Source organism: Apodemus sylvaticus, chromosome 22 (genome assembly GCF_947179515.1).
Source record: "Apodemus sylvaticus chromosome 22, mApoSyl1.1, whole genome shotgun sequence".
Lineage (NCBI taxonomy): Eukaryota > Metazoa > Chordata > Mammalia > Rodentia > Muridae > Apodemus > Apodemus sylvaticus.
In genome coordinates, this window is record NC_067493.1 from 33133081 (window position 1) to 33138085 (window position 5005).

Consider the following 5005-nt stretch of genomic DNA (forward strand, 5'->3'; position numbering starts at 1 on the left):
GGGAGGCAGAGGCAGGTGGATTTCTGAGTTCGAGGCCAGCCTGGTCTACAGAGTGAGTTCCAGGACAGCCAGGGCTATGCAGAGAAACTCTGTCTCGGAAAAAAAAAAAAATCCAAAAAACAAAAAAAGAAATGCTGAATTGAATCAAGAAGCAGTTTTTTGGGTTCTTTTGTTTGTTTGTTTGTTTCCTTTTTGAGACAGGGTCTCACTGTGTAGCCCTGGCTGGGCCGGAATTATGTAGACCAGATTTGTCTCAAACTCAGATCTGCCTGCCTCTGCCTCCCAAGTGTTGGGATTAAAGGCATGTTCTACCTTTGTCCTGCAAAAAACCATGAGTATTTTAAATTCACCTGTTTACAGCCTTAATCTTATAGAAAATTTGTCAAGTTGAGTTAAAGGAGTATTTTAGTTTTATTTAATATGTTTTTTGAAAACCTGACAAAAATTACTTAGGCATGGAAGGTGTTTGGTTTTGTTTTTATTTTTTAGCTATAATTTAGCTGTTACAGTCCAACAGCGTGGACTTCAAGGCAGGAACTTCAAGCGGCCACATCACATCTACAGTCAAGAGCAGAGAGAAGTTAGCGCAGCCTTGCTAACTAGTGCTGTGCTCAGTTTCTCTCTCTACTCTTACACAGTTCAGGACCCTTTGCCTAAGGAATGGTGCCACCCACAGTGGGCTGGGTCTCCCACATCAGTTAACTTAGGACAGTTTGGGAATGGAGGGGTGGTTCAACAGCTAAGAGCATTGGCTGCTCTTCCAGAGAGATGTCCTGGGTTCAGTTTTTAGCATCTACATGTTGGCTCACAACTGTCTGTGACTCTAGTTCCAGGGAATCTGACCACTGTCGTCTGGCACATACACAGTGCACAGACATATGTTCAGGCAAACACTAATAACAAGTTATGGTTTGAATAAGAAGGACCCCCATAGGCTTATATGTTTGTCTGTATGGTTCTCAGTTGGTGGATTGTTTAAGAAGGATTCAGAGAGCCGGGCGGTGGTGGCACACACCTTTAATCCCATCGCTTGGGAGGCAGAGGCAGGCGGATTTCTGAGTTCAAGGCCAGCCTGGTCTACAGAGTGAGTTCCAGGACAGCCAGGGCTACACAGGGAAACCCTGTCTCGAAAAAACAAAACAAACACAAAAAGGATTAAGAGGTGTGGCCTTGCTGAGTGGTGGTGGTGCATACCTTTATCCCTAGCACTTGAGAGGCAGAGACAGGTGAACCTCCGACTTTGAGTACAGCCTGGTCTCCAGAGTGAGTTTCAGGACAGCCTGGGCTACAGTGAGACCCCATCTCAAAATACAAACAAAAAAGTGGTGTGGCCTTGTTGGAGGAGGTACATCATTGGGGATAGGCTTTGAGGTTTCAAAAACCACAACATTCCCAACTCTGCTTTCTCTGCTTCCATCTTGTGGATTAGATGTAAGCTCTCAATTACTGCTCCAGCACCATGCCTGCCTGCCTGCCTCCTGCCTGCCTGCCTGCTGCCTGCCTGCCTGCTGCCTGCCTGCCTGCCTGCCTGTTGCCTGCCTGCTGCCTGCCTGCTGCCTGCCTGCCTGCCTGCTGTCTGCCTGCCTGCCTGCCTCCTGCCTGCCTGCTGCCTGCCTGCCTGCCTGCTGCCTACCTGCCTCCTGCCTGCCTGCCTCCTGCCTGCTGCCTGCCTGCCTGCCTGCTGTCTACCTGCCTGCCTGCCTGCTGCCTGCCTGCCTCCCTGCCTCCTGCCTGCCTCCTGCCTGCCTGCTGTCTGCCTGCCTCCTGCCTGCCTCCTGCCTGCCTGCTGCCTGCCTGCCTGCTGCCTGCCTGCCTCCTGCCTGCCTGCTGCCTGCCTGCCTCCTGCCTGCCTGCTGCCTGCCTGCTGCCTGCCTGCCTCCTGCCTGCCTGCCTGCCTGCCTCCTGCCTGCCTGCTGCCTGCCTGCCTCCTGCCTGCCTGCCTGCCTGCCTGCCTCCTGCCTGCCTCCTGCCTGCCTGCTGCCTGCCTGCCTCCTGCCTGCCTGCTGCCTGCCTGCTGCCTGCCTGCCTCCTGCCTGCCTGCCTGCCTGCCTCCTGCTTGCCTGCCTCCTGCCTGCCTGCCTGCCTCCTGCCTGCCTGCTGCCTGCCTGCTGCCTGCCTGCCTTGCTTCCCTCCATGATGGCCACCGGAATAACCCTCTGAAACTATAAGCAAGCTCCCAACTAAATACTTCCTTTTATAACTTGCCTTGGTCATGGTGTCTCTTCACAGCAAAAGGACAGTATCTAAGCCCACATTTAAAAAGTGCTAGGGATAAAGGTATGCACCACCACCTCTCAGCAAGGCCACACCTCTTAATCCTTTTTTGTTTGTTTGTTTGTTTGTTTTGTTTTGTTTTTTGAGACAGGGTTTCTCTGTATAGCCCTGGCTGTCCAGGAACTCACTCTGTAGACCAAGCTGGCCTTGAACTCAGAAATCTGCCTGCCTCTGCCTTCTAAGCAATGGGATTAAAGGCGTGCGCCGCCGCCGCCGCCGCCGCCGCCGCCGCCACCACCACCCGGCTCTCTTAATCCTTCTTAAACAGTCCACCAACTGAAAACTATAACCAGAAGAGGGCATTGGGTCTCCTGGAACTGGAGTTACAGATGGTTGTGAGGCACCATGTGGATGTTGGGAACAGAACTCGGGTCCTTAAGAACAGCAAGTGTTCTTAAGCACTGAGCCAGCTCTCCAGCCCTAACAATTAAAACAAAAACTCACAAGGAATGGCACTTCTACTTGGCAATCTGAGCCTGTCTCTGCAGGACCAGGGCCTTGGCTGCTTCCCAAGGCAGCACAGAAGGAGACTGTGCAGAAACTGCTTCCCTCCTGGCCCAAGAACCAGGCAGGCTTTTTTTCTCCTTCAGAGCCTAATTTCTGTTTACTCCCTGGCCTCCTCCACTAAAGTGAGCTGTAATTACCATATATTAGCATGTATTTCCATAAAGAGACCGCTCTTAGAAATCAACCTGGAGGGAGTCCAGAGCAGGCGGCCCTTTGCAGCTTCCTCTTTCCATAGCGCATAGTCAATGTTTACCGAAAGCCCAGCAAGTGCTCACCCCGGGATTCCAGAGCCAACAGGAGCCTGGGCTGCAGTGGAGACCGACGGACCGGACCGTGGGAGCTTTGAGGGCTTCCTGAGGCGGCCTTTCACGGTGGAGTGTGGACTAGAGCGGGTTAAGAGGAAGGCCCTGGCAGTGATGCCTCCAGAGGGTGAACATCCTGTCTTAGAGGCAGGTGGGGGCAGAGGAAATGAGGGGAGTCCAGGGACTTCCAACAGGGCTCCAGGGGAGGACAAGCACCTGGGAGGATAGAAAATGGATGGAAATGGCTGGCTAGATGGTCCAGTGGTTAGCAGCGATTGCTGCTCTTGCAGAGGATAGAGTTCGAGTGTCAGCACCCATATCAAGCAGTCTCAACTGCCTGCAACTCCAGCTCCAGAGGACCCAGCTTCCTAACCTGGCTTCTGTGGGCATCCTTACACATGGACGCCCACGCCCGCACAGACACACACATACACACACGCACACGCGCGCACACACACACACACACATATAGGCACACATTTAAAAAAATCTTTAAAAGGTGGCTGGAGCTGGGCGGTGGTGGCACACACTTGTAATCCCAGCACTCTAGGAGGCTGAGGCAGGCGGATTTCTGAATTCGAGGACAGCCTGGTCTACAGAGTGAGTTCCAGGACAGCCAGGGCTACACAGAGAAACCCTGTCTCGAAAAACCAAATCCCAAAAAAAAAAAAAAAAAGAAAAGAAAAAAGAAAAAAAAGTGGCTGGAGAGATGGTATCATGGTTAAGAGCACTTGTTCTTAATTCTCAGCCCCCCACATAATGGCTCACAACCATCTGTCACCCTAATTCCAGGGAATCTATAGGCACAACTATATGCATGCAAACAAAATATTCATATACAAAGTAAATAAATAACAATTTTAAAAAGTCTAACCTGGCAGTGGTGGCACACGCCTTTCATCCCAGCACTTGGGAGGCAGAGGCAGGTGGATTTCTGAGTTTGAGGCCAGCCTGGTCTACAGAGTGAGTTACAGGACAGCCAGGGCTACACAGAGAAACCCTGTCTCGAAAAAAGAAAAAAACAAAAAAAAAAAGAAAAAAAGAAAAAAAGAAGAAAGTCTTTAAAAGCAAAAACCAGCCCTGTACATATAAAGAACAATCATAGATAGGAACAGCAAAGGGTCTGAGAGACCTGTTCACCTACATAAAGCCCCAGGCGCCATCCCCAGCACCAAGTGAACCAGCCTTGGCAGGGCATGCCTCGCCTTTGAGAACAGGAGGGTCAGGAACTCAAAGTCCTCCTTTAACTGTACAGCAACTTGAAGGCTTGCTTGGGTTACATGAAGGAGCCTGTCTCAAAACAAAACAAAAAACAAAAAGCAAACCAAAAAGCCCATATGGATGTGACGGCACCAAGACACGTTCCGGATTTGAACACCTTACAGGTGGACTGCTGAGTGTGGAGGGGAAAGAAGTGACATCATCTCCGCTAAGTGAGATGGGGAAAGGAGAGGTCAAAGGTTAACAAGATGGATGGAAGGTCTCCAGCCTGGAGAAGGGTATGTCTCAGCGAGGCCCAGGAAGATGATTGGTAGGCTGTAAAGCGGACAAGAAGGGCAGAGGAAGAAATAGACTCTGTGTCCCCATCACCATCCGAGCAGCCCCTCCCCCATCTTAACAGCATTATGAGGGTGGGATGCTAACCCACCTGTGTGATCAGGGTGGGGCCTTTGGAAAGTGGTTAGGTCACTAGGGTGGGGCCACCATCACTGAATCCTGGTGGCTTTATAAGGAAGAGAGAGACCACAGTAAGATGGGAACATACCCCCACCATATAAGGGAGTCCTGAGGGGAGGCTCCCACCATACTGCTAAACCTCTTCCTCCATAAGTGGAAGCCAAAACAAACTTCCTCTCTTTATAACGTAGTTTCAGGTGTTTTGTTCAGCTGCAGAAGTCTGAGCAGTGTGTCAGGGTATTTGA